Here is a 12,577-nt window from a genome sequence, read left to right as displayed (position 1 = left end):
TTATTTTTTACTCCTACAGCACCTGGTTTTCCTAGGTGATCTCCCATCCAAGTACTAACCACGCCCGACCCTGCTTAGCTTCCGAGATCAGACGGAATTGGGCTTGTCCAGGGTGGTATGGCCATAGACTCTGATTCTGTTAAGTTGTCCTTACCAGGAGAGCAAATTCTCAGCTGAACCCAGATATAGCCATTTTTAAAATTCAGTGTTGGTGAGTCAAACTTTGCTTTTAATTTGTCTGTTTACGTCATTGTTTTATTTTTCTCTTGTGGAGTGTTTTCTTGTCTTGCTACAAGTTGAGGGAGGTTTCTAGCAAAGATGAAATAACAGAGAGCTGGCAACTAAAAAACAAAAACAAAATAAAACAAAATATATATGTAAGGAACAATGGTTTCAAGACATTGGACGTTGGGCAGTGATTATCCTGATGATACTACTGAATATTTCTTATTAAATGACAAGATTTAATTGGCTAAAATTAAAAAATATTGACCATATGAGTTTAGGTGAAAATGTGGAGGAATTAGAACTCTTATAACCATAAGTAGAAACGTAAAATGGCACTACCACTTTGTAAAACAATTTGGTAGTTTCTTTAAAAGTTAAACATATTTCCGCTATATGATCCAAACATTCTACTCTTAAGCATGAAAAATGGAAACAAATATCCACACAGAGACTTTAACATGAAAGCTTATAGCAATTTGATTTGTGATAGTCAAAACTGAAAAAAAAAAAAAGTCCATTATCAGGTAAATGGATAAACAATTTATGGTATAATCATATGATGAAATAAGTCACCAATAAAAAGAAATGAATAATTGATATATACAATATATGGATGAATCTCAAAATAGTTTTGCTGGATAAAAAAGTCAGAAAACAAATAGTATGTATTATGTGATTTTATTCATATGAAATTCAAAAATGTAAACTTTTGTATAATGACAGAACACTGATAAGTGGTTTCTTGGGGTCGGGAAGGAGGTGGAAAGAGCCAAGAAGGAGAAATAAATACAAAGGGGCATAAGGAATCTTTTGGGTACAATTAATATACTCATTCTGTTGTTTGTGATGATGATTTCACAGTTGTGTACATATGATGACTGTATACTTGTGGGCCCCAGGCCTGACAGGCCCAAGGTCTGGCTGGTCCAAGGTCTGGCTGTAATCCAGGACCATGGCTAGAAATAGTACCCCAAACTTAGAAAATATGTAAACATACTTCAGCTTATTGTATCACGCATGTGTGGCTCAATGCCACTTTTATGCTCTGCTATGTGAGGAACTATGCAGTTTTCTAGAGAGCAAAAGGGGAGAGCGGACGGGGAGCACAAGAAAGGGGAGCGGTAGAGCCTGTGTGCCCCGTGCAATAGACTGCACTTCCCAACCGCACAATAAAGTTGGTGCCTGCCATTTTGTCCTCATGTCTGCCTTGCGTGCATTCGTCCAGCTGGGCCTCGCATTGCTGAACCTTCTGGATCAGGTCAGCAATACCTTAGACCCTGACAATTGGCGTAGTTGACACAATCGAGCCGCTTGGCCTCGGCTCTGACAATACTTTAAATATGTGCTATTTATTATATTCCAATCATACCTCAATGAAGCTGTTAAAACTACTGAGGAAATATTTCAATATCTAGAACCTGACTATCAAAGATTACTATAACACTCTTTGCTATTTAATGTATGTGTGTGTGTGTGTGTTCAAGATAGGTGGGTCTTGAATATTGTTACTGAAATTACCTAATGAACTACTTATCTTTATAAATTAGTAGAAATCTTTTTAGTTAGAAATTTGATTTGTAGTTTTAAAATTAATAATGCAAAACTACTGGAAATATCATGTAATTATAATTTATGTTTGTCCTCTGAATGGCTCAATATGCACTTATTTTCTCCACCCTCAGTGCCAGCTACTTCCACCTTCTTCCCTATGCACTTTCAGTGTGTCATTTCCTATCAATCAAAAATGTACTATATCAAAAGGCAAACTGAACCAAAGCATTACTGACTTTAAATATCAGAGCTTTATTTCCTCACTTAACTGTTGATTCAGAGATATACTTTATGCAGATGAGGTTCAGTTTTGGAAACTATTTTTATAATCAGAAACACCTGAGGGTGTTTCTCTTTGGTACTGAAGATTAATTGCTTTTCTTCTTTTGAATCTCACACATGTATTGATTCATAACTACCAAGAAGCCTAGCTATAAATATGAAGTTTTGCAGGGACTGATGTGGGAGGGGTATTAGATGTTTCAATCAAGTAGATCTTGCTTTGTTGCATCGCTCAGTTTGTGCACTATGCTCACACACATGCACTCTCAAAGGTTGCTAAAAGCAGCACTAACACCAAGTGAAGTCAATGCTAACTGAAGTACTAAAAATGTAAATTTTCACTGTTTTTCTCGTGAGCTTTAGAAGAGACACCTATGACAGAGGGAAAAGTTAAGATGGTATGGGACTAATTGTTTCATAGAAGCAAAACTAAAAGAGAAAGGAAAATTTAATAAATGAGAGCAATTTCTTCCCCTCTCTTTCTATATAACCTGTAGAACACAGGTTCATACATTTATTTGGAAAGGTAGCATTAAACATTCTAGTCAGCATCGTTTTCTTCTTAAGAACTAACTAGTGACTCCAACATAGTTTCCCAAGGGAAAAAGTTTTCTCTAGAATAGAGAGTAAATTCTTTGGAAAATATAGAATCCTTGTCACACAAGGTTTACAGAAAGTTTTTTGATAGTAAGATTAGAACTCATAAAAATAATCTCTTGAGAGTCCTACAGATATTATAATTCTGTCATTATTGAGGGCTTAGTAGATTGGCATAGCAAGAAGATCAAAAAGAAAATTTAGAATGGAGAGTGTATTTTATTTAAAATTACAGGAATTCAATTTTATTTATAATCTATGTATAGTAAGGTCATCTAGCCTGTGCATACAAATAAGGCCAAATTAAAAATAATACACCTAATTTCTTCTGTCTAATCTCCCATAAGGATACCATCAATATCCTCTTCCTTTCAGACACAAATGTGTACATAATATATGATTTAATTTATATGAAATTCTAGAGTATACAAACTTAATCCGTAGTGTCAGAAAGCAGATCAGCAGTTGCCTTGGGCCAGGATTTGGAGGAGATTTATAGAAAAGGGGAACAAGAAACTTTTTAGAGTGATGGACACAGTATATATCTTACATGGTATGTTAAAATTTATCACAGTGTGTACTTAAAATGGATTCATGTTATTGATTTTTAATTCTACTTTAATAAAGGTTATTAAAAAACTGTTAAGATACCATTTTTCACCTATTATGTTGGCAGTAAATTCAAAAGCTTGACAACACAGTCGGCGAGGCTGTGAGAAAATGGGTACTTTATATTGCTTGGGGAATGAAAAATGGTTCTGTTTCTAAGGAAGGGAATCTTATGCCTCTTTATATAAAAATATGTAGCATTCCTGCTAAAGATGCATTAACTGAGTCTAATCATGTGGAGATATCAGACAAACTCAAATTCATAGACATTCAATTGACCTCAACTCTTAAAAGATTTTTGGTGTTAAAGATCATGAAAGATAAGAATAGTTCCAGATCGAAAGAGACTAAAAATATATTACAATTAAATGCAATATGTGATTCTAGGTTGGATCCTGGTATAGGAAAATAAAATAGCTATAAAGAATATTAATGGGATAATTGATAGGATTTGAATGAGCCTATATTTGATAACACTATATCAACATTAAATTTCTGAAATTATTTTTATACCATGGTCATGTAGGTTAATATTCTTGTTAGGAAATACACATTGATGTATTTGGGAGTATAGAATTATTGTGTCTTCAACTTGTTCTCAAATGCTTCATCAATAATAATAACAACGATTAGAAAAATAAAGCAAATATTGAAAAACAATGATTGTTGGCTTTGAGTAGTTTATATGAGAGCACAATTTTTATAACTTTTAAATTTGATGGTTCTTTTAAATTAACATTTTAAATAAATAAATAAAATGAATTTTCAAATAGCTGTTTCTCAATTAAGAACAACAGCCAAAATGAAAAAGCGAAGAATTTTTTTTTTTTGCTTTGGACTCCTAGAACTGAGTGGAGTATTTGGATTCTTGAGAGACTTTGAAATGTCCCAAAGACTATAACTTTGGGTGGTCTAGGAGCTCAGAAAGTAAGACCAGAATATAACCTATGTAGTAAGTGGGCAAAAAAATAAATAAATAAATAAATAAAAATCTGTATTTGTGATGGTAAAGGAAGGAGGTCAGTATTTCTGCAGCCCTATTTCTGCTCCTTCTCTCCAATTTGCCTCAGAAGGCTATGAATATTCTATTGCAATCTCAGCAACATTGGAAGATGCACATACAGTAATATTAGTAAGGGCTTTTGATGGCCACAGTAATTTCCTAGGGAGAAAAACATGTCCCAGAATTTACCTCGAAACTGGGGTGAGCAACTTCTTTAGTCCAGAATGCCACCTGCAAAACTATATATTAGAATCACTGACAGGTCATTATGGTCTGGAATACCTCAAGAAAGAAGACAAAGAAAGAAGGGAAGTCTTTGAAGAAAAGGGAAGGAGGGAGAAGAAAATGAGAGAAAAACCAGCAGTGCCTGTGACATGGAATAAGCATGTGTTCCCAGCCAGCACTACCTCAGCTACCCTCAAAGATACTCGTAAGTGTCACTGCTTCTGCTTTTACTGCTTCCACAAACTCTGGTCAGGAAGATCCCCTGAAGTACAGGACCTGACTACTTCATTAAGGAGATCTTTAATTTTTTTTTCCCCAAGTCAAAGAAATTTGAACTAATCTGGACAAGGATTCACTACTCATTTGAATTTTTATAATTCTTTGTTTTAGGTTTCCAACACTTGTCTCATGACTCCCTTTATTTTAATTTTTATACATGATTTATCTCCCTTACTAGATTGTAAATCTGGTATAGGCTGAGTATAGAACATTTTTATATTCCTCACAAAGTACAGTAAAATGACTAAAAATCCATGCTTTTTTTTTTTGTTGATGGAATGACATTTAAAAAAAACACAGACTATCAATATTTTAATTCGACTTATGTTTTAGAGCCCCCTACTGTTTAAAAGCAGCTGTCTGAAGGAGCCCAGATAGGCAGGAATATGAACAAGTTTTCAAGGGAGTGATCGCTCACTGACTACTTTAATTCAAGATCCATTTCTTTTCTCATCTTCCTGATTTATTCTTCAGAGGGGAAAGACCAGTTTTAGAATATTAGAACTCATTAATTTAGAATATCAGTGCCATGACTGCGGCACTGACTTGTGCGTAAGCCTTCTTTCAAAATGTCTTTTCTTTCACGCCAGTAATGGAAGATAAAGTCAATACTACAAGCTCTGAAGTCTGAATTAACCCAACCACCTGCTTCCCCTGCACCTTACAGGTTACTGAACAGTAATTGCTATGGGGACAAACGTCACATAATTGCAAAATTTGGCTCATCTAGGTCTCACAGCATTAGGTCCTCTTAGTCAGCTGGTCTTCTCATTTCCTACAGTGGCCAGGTCACATCACATGTCCCAGCCTCTCATGCAGTTAGTTGGTGACAATGACTGAGCCTTACCAATGAAATGTGAGCAAAAGTGATTATGCTAATTTCCAGGCCTTGTTCAATTAAAAACCTTCCATGTATGATCCTCCATATTCTTTCTTCCTCATCTTTTTTATTTTTTTTTTTCTTTCCTCCTCTCTTGATGGATGCATAGAAGCCCAGTAACTGTGGAAGCCACATATTGGAAATGAAGAAACCACAAAATGGAAGTAATCTGGATTTCTGAGAAAATACCAGGAAGAATCTCACCTATCATTCATTAACTTCTGACTCTCGTTGTACCTTTTCACATTTCAACATTCTTGAAGTCAAACTGCATCTTACAATTCATGCCTCTCACTAGCTCTCTTAGTTATGCCGTAATCATGACAGTCGTCATTGCTTACCTGTGTGCAAACTCAGTTTTAACACTTCTCAATTTCTAATCTAACATCACTTGAGTTATGGGCGTTGTTTGTACCATTTTTCATAACTTTAACTGCCATTTGAATATCTTTAAAACGATATATATTGAGGTAACGTTAATGATTACACATCTACATATTGATATACATGTAAATACATATACATATATAGAGAGCCATACTTTGGCATTAAAACATAAAACTATTGTATATGCAAAAAGGCAGGAAAATTATGCAGTGGGATATTAATCAATTAATGTAAATTGATTCTTTTTTGGAAGAACTTCAGATTGTACTACAAACGAATTAAGTTTTCTACAAGGCCTGAGAAGGGAAGATACTCAGAAATTGATAGAGTTGTATTATATTTTATTACTGAGATTCATGCAAAAAATTGCTAATCAGGTGTCAAGCACTGTAACCAGAGGCAGGAAAATTTGCACCTGTCCCTCTGAATAGATAGAAGAAACTTCAGAATAATTAGAGACTGATGTGATCTAGCCATTCATTATGCAAGACTATCAATAAGATGTTAGCTTGTCAAAAACTTCCTGATAATTTGGAATGGAAGCTGTTTACTTATAATACACATGAGTTTTATTGGAGGAGGAAAACAGGGAAATAATAATAATGGTAAATTGAAAATACTGGTAAAACTCTTAGGTAGAAACTTTCCTTAAAATCATCTTGACAATGTTAAAGGTGTTAAAGAGATCAAGATAGTGAGAAAAGTGATAAAATAGAGCATATCACTATGACAATATGTAATATTACTGATGACAGAACAATTATCTCCATGTATTTAACTTTAAGTCACAACAGGAAATCTAAGAATGAGATCTTCTCCCAAAATGCCATTGTGTATAGATGGCAAAATAATTAGGTGTATAATCACTGAATTATTGGTGGATTGCCTGAAAGTCACTTGGAATTGATATCCAAGATCTTCACACACCCACACAGTAATTTGATTTTCAGTGCTTATCATCCTCATGTATCTTAACTGTTAAAGGAGAAGCTCACTGAAAACTGTAGTAACTTGGGAGTGTCTTGGCTATTCTCAACTCCTTCCTTTTCCATATAAATTATAAGTTAAATTACACAACAAATTCTATAGGTCTAGGTCAACTTTAGGAGCAATGATGTCTTTAAGATATGAAATCTTACTGTTCATGAATGTAGTGCATTGCTCAATATAGTCCTTCTCTACTATCTTTCAATAAATTTTATAATTACTCCATAAAGGAGATCAGCATCTTTTCTTGTGTTTATTTTGGATTCACATTTCATTATTCTTATTCCTATGATAAAGAGTTTAATTTTTGAAATTACATTTTCTAGCTGTTTATTATTATTAGTGATATAAAATAAAATTGACTTTCATTTGTTGATCTTATATCCGGTAACCTTGCTAAATTTGAGTATTAATTTTAAAATTTTGTCAAATTTTGGTAGTGACTTGATAATTTGTTTTTTTAAATAATTTTCAGAAAAAGTTTTGTTTTTTTTTTTTCATTCAAATTCTTTTATTTTTATTTCTTTTTATCTCCTTAATATGCCCTGTAGGTCCTTAAAGACAATGTGAAATAATACGACATCTTATTCTTTCTCTTTCTTTTTAAAGGCACATTTCTAATGTTTCAGCACCAAGAATGACTTTTGCTATACTTTTTTTTTAGGTAAATACATTATAAAATTAAGAAAATTATCTTGTATTCTTAATTTGACTAGATTTTTTAAAAAAATATCAGGAATGATTGTTAAATTTTTTTCCTCACAATTTTTCTTAATTTACTGATATAATCATAACATTTCTCCATTAATCTATTTAGTTAATGTGTTTATTATGTTAATTCATTCCCTAATATTGAAGCCTCCTTGTATTTTAGAATAAATCTAATTTATTCAATCACCAGGATGATGTAAGAGTTCTCAAACTTTACCTAACAACATAGCTTTAAAATATATGAAACAAAATTAGATAAAACTTCAATTTGAGAAATTCATCACATGGATAGGACATTTGTCTTTTAACTGGAGATTTTAAATTATTTTTTATTGTTGATGTATTTTCTCTCTCTGTTTCCCAAAGTGAACTATCCATTGTTTCCTATGTGCTCTACATTTGCCTGCCTTTGCTTGTGTTATTCCCTCTTCTTGGAATATATTTCCCCATCACTTCTTATCCTTCTTACCTCTCTACACAATTGCAATCTACTCTTCTTTTTCAAGGTCCAGCCTGAATTTCACCTTCTGCTCAAAGAATTCACTGATTCAAGAGTGAAAAGTAATCATTGTTTAAATTTCTATAGTACTTTAGCTTTCCAGGAACAAAGCAAGCAAACAGAAAGTAGAAGGAAGGAAAGACTACAGCTCAGAACAGAAACCAATGAAATAAAATTTTTAAAAATTTATGGTCAAAAGTTTTTGTTTTTGTTTTTGTTTTTTTGCAAAAAGAAAAACAATTGCTAAACATTAGGTAGCCTGACTATGAAGAAAAAAAAATTACACAAACTATACATTCAGAAATAAAAGCAGAGATCTTAGAGAAATTAAAAGGATAATGACAGAATATTATTAACAATTTTATGTCAAGAAATTAGACAAGTTACAGAAATTAACAAAACAGACTTGTGGAAATTCTGAATAGACCTTAAGGGAAGAAATTGAATGAGGAATTAAAATTCTTCCCATAAAAGAACATCAAGGCCCGATGGTTTTACTAATAAATTCTATCAACAATTTAATGAAGAAATAATATAAATCCCAGACAGATTTTTTCAGAAAGCAGAGGATGAAATATATTTCAATTTATTTTATAAAGTCAGTATTGCCCTAGTATTGCCCAAAGTCAGACAAAGATATCACAAGGAAAGCAACTGAACCAACCTCTATGAGCATAGACAAAATACTCACTAAAATATTAACAAACAAAATCCTGAAACACATAAAAATTTTAAACATGAGAAAGTGGATTATATCACCATAATGCAAGGTTGGTTTAATATCTTAAAATCGATTAATTTAATGCATCACATTAATAAAGGAAATACAGATTATTATCTCAATAAATATACAAAAATGCATTGATAAGTAGCAAATAGTCACTCAAGATAACAATTCTAAACAAACTAAGAATAGAAATCAAATTTCTCATTCTGATAAAAGACATATACAAAAACGCTACAGTTAGCATTGTATTAATTCTGAAAAATAAATGTTTTTACTTAAGTTCAGAAATAAGGCGAAGATATTCATGCACAGCACTTCTATTCGATGTTGTGCATGTGGTTCTGGCCAGTTCAATAAGGCAAAAATTAGAAATTAAAAGCATACTTATTGAAAAGAAAAATAATATATGTGTCTTTATTTGCAGATGACACCAATAGCACTATCTCTCTGGAAAAAACATAAAATGAACTTCATCAAAATGAAAAACTTTTGATTTTCAAGAAACACCATTAAGAAAATGAAGACATAATTCATAGACGATAAAAAATTATTTGCAAATATTATATATGAAAAAGGGCATATATACAAAATATATTTCTTAAAATCTAGGAACTCAATATAAGAGCAACCCCCACAATTATTCAATGGAAAAGATATTGATACACACATTTCACCAAAAAAGATATGTAAATGGTTAATAAGCATCAAAAATGTATTCAATATCACTAGTCATGAGAGAAATGAAAATTAAAACTTCAAAAAGATATCATTACACACTCTCTAAGATTATTTTTTAAAAGACCAACAATACCAAGTGTTGCTGAGAATGTGAAGAATCAAACAATCATACATTTATTTTGGGTGGTACAAAATGATATAGTTAATTTGCAAAAACAGTTTAGTAATTTCTTAAAAGAAAAATCTCACCATGTGAATGAGCAGTCTGCACACAAATATTTATAGCAGCACTACTCACTGAAATTAGTATGCAAGTACATTAACTATTCAATTAATAAGCATGACATGGCAAATGCGCACAATGGATTCAATTAATAAGCATGACATGGCAAATGCGCACTATTCAGCAATTAAAAGCAACAAACTATTGATACATGCAATGATATAAATGAACCTCAAAAACATTATGATACGTGAAGCAACCCAGACACAAATAATTACATACTGTATTATTCCATTTATATGAAATTTCCAGGAAAGGTAAAACTACAGAGACTGAAAACTGATTCATGATTGTCTGGGGTTAGGGCTGAGCGCAGGGTTTGACCATAATCTGGAACTAGGATACTTTTGGGGATGATAGAAGCCTTCAAAAATTGGACTTTGGTAATGATTTCACAGCTATAAATTTTACTAAAATCATCAAACTGTACATTTATAATCCCTAAATAAAGTCATTAAAAATTTATTAGCAACTCAATTCTGTTTTAACTAAAGTGTACTATTCATCTCTCACACAAATCTTAGATAGCTTGTCTATTAAATAATAATAATAATAATAATAATAATAATAGAAGAAGAAGAAAAAGCAGAAGCAGCAGCAGCAATAGCTGTTGCCAGTCAAATTACTGGCATTTGAAGTAGAAAGGACTGGAAAAATTCTCAAGTGCAACAATAATTTACTTGACCTGACATCTCCCCCCATAGTAAACAACCAACAACTATTTTGATGTGAAAAGGTTAGTTAAGCTTCACTTCAAAAACACAATAGCTCACATAGTTTTGCACATTTTGGTGACTCTGCTACTGCTAAATCCAAAGGTAAAACCTTTGTCAAGGTGTTGAAATCCAAAGATAAAGAAAAAAGTCCTAAAAGAAGCTAGAGAGTGAGAAAAAAAGAAAAGTAAACATCACATAAAATACAATGATAATAATCTCAGCAAAATTCTCATCAAGCATAAGGTAAACCAGGAGACAATGGAAAAACATATTTAAAATGCTGAAAGTAAAAACTGTCTAGCTAGAATTCCATGTCCAGTAAAATATACTTCAAAAATGAAGATGAACTATAGACATTTTCAGATAAACAAAACCTAAATTTACTGCAAGCACTACAAGAAAAGCTAAAGGAATTTCATCAAGCTGTTGGGAAATGATATTAGTTCTACAGGAAGAACTATAAAGCATAAAATTAGTATATATGGGGTAAGTATGCAAAAGTATATTTTGATATCCTAATTTCTTTAAAAGATACTTGCCCATATAAAGCAAAACCAACAATATTATACTGTGGGGTTTATAAAATATATGGTAGTAATATATATGATGTTTTCATGTCAGTTTGGGCAGTTATAACAAAGTACCATAGACTGGGTGGTTTATAAACAATTAAAATTTATTTCTCACATTTCTGTAGGCTGGAAGTCTGAGATTGGGGTGCCAGCACAGTTGAGTTTTGGTGAGGACTCTCTTCCAGGTTTCAGACTTCTGACTTCTTGTTGTATCCTCACAAAGTAGAGAGCAGAGAGAGGAAGCAAGTTCTCTGGTGCCTCTTATAAAGACACTAATCCCATTCGTGGGGGCTCCACTCTCACGACCTCGTCTAATTCTAATTAGTTCTCAAAGGTCCATCTCCCAATGCCATCACACTGGGGCTCGGGTTTCAATATATGAATTTGGGAGGGATACAAACATTCAATCTGTAACATGTAACAATAGGAGAAAAGGACAGGAGAGGCAGAGTAAAGTGATTTACACAATTGTAACCTTTTATTATATGTGAGGTGATATAATATTAATTCAAGTTATACTGTGATTAAAGATGCACATTATAATCCCTAGAGTAATGACTAAAATAAAAGCTTAGATTAAAAGCCAGTAGATGAGATAACATAAAATACTAAGAAGATAATGATTAATCTAAAAGAAAGCAAGAAAGTAGCATTAAAAGAAAAAGGAACAGAGTAAATCAATAGAAAACTAACAGCAAGATAATAGACTTAAACCCAGCCATATAAACAACTGTATTCAATATAAAGGAGTTAAACATCCCAATTATGAGATGACGTTGTCAAACAGATACAAAGCTATACAAGATCCAACTATATGTTGTTTACAAGAGATGTATTTAAAAAATAAATACAAAAATAAGGCGAAAGTAAAAGGATGGAAAAAGATGTACCATGAAAATATTAATTATAGGAAATCTTGTAAGACTTTATTTATGGCACATGCAATGTAGATTTCAAAAGAAGGAATATTACCAGAAGGAAATTTTATATATTTATCTTAATATTTATGTATATTATAATATTTATATTCTTATAAATGTTGACAATAAAATGCTCAATTCATGAAGAGAATATAATAGTCTTAAATGTGTATCACCTTAATCTATGTGGTCAATTAGGACGAGCCAAACTGAAGGTAACAATCAAGCCTTATTCACTTATTGTGATATTGCAAGTAAGAATCAAAAACAGGCACCGGTTCCTGAGAGTTTTATTTTTCCTCGTGGGCTAGCACTGGGTGAGTCAGGTGAATGCAGTGCAGATGGAGGAATCGTCTCACTGTCAAGGAGCCCTACACAAAAGGCTCCTGCCTCTTTATGGACCTGTGGTCCAGGAGGAGGCAGAGAGGGAAGGACTAGGAGTG

General features: G+C 32.5%; 1 protein-coding gene and 1 pseudogene across 1 annotated transcript in view; both read right to left on the bottom strand.

Moving 5' to 3' along the window:
- The window catches only part of LOC120618363 (sulfotransferase 6B1-like), a 32,381-nt gene extending 20,918 nt beyond the window's left edge, over window positions 1-11,463 (bottom strand). The window contains exon 1 of the mRNA XM_039882519.1: window positions 11,330-11,463. The gene's annotated coding sequence lies outside the window, so the exon portion shown is untranslated. The remainder of the gene's footprint in view (window positions 1-11,329) is intronic.
- Window positions 11-129, bottom strand: LOC120618639 (uncharacterized; annotated as a pseudogene).
- Window positions 11,464-12,577: the final 1,114 nt, after the last annotated feature.

The sequence above is a fragment of the Pteropus medius genome, unplaced genomic scaffold, assembly GCF_902729225.1.
Source record: "Pteropus medius unplaced genomic scaffold, Ma_sr-lr_union100, whole genome shotgun sequence".
NCBI lineage: Eukaryota > Metazoa > Chordata > Mammalia > Chiroptera > Pteropodidae > Pteropus > Pteropus medius.
Note: the sequence above shows the minus strand (reverse complement) of the source record. Positions and strands in the feature narration are given on the sequence as shown.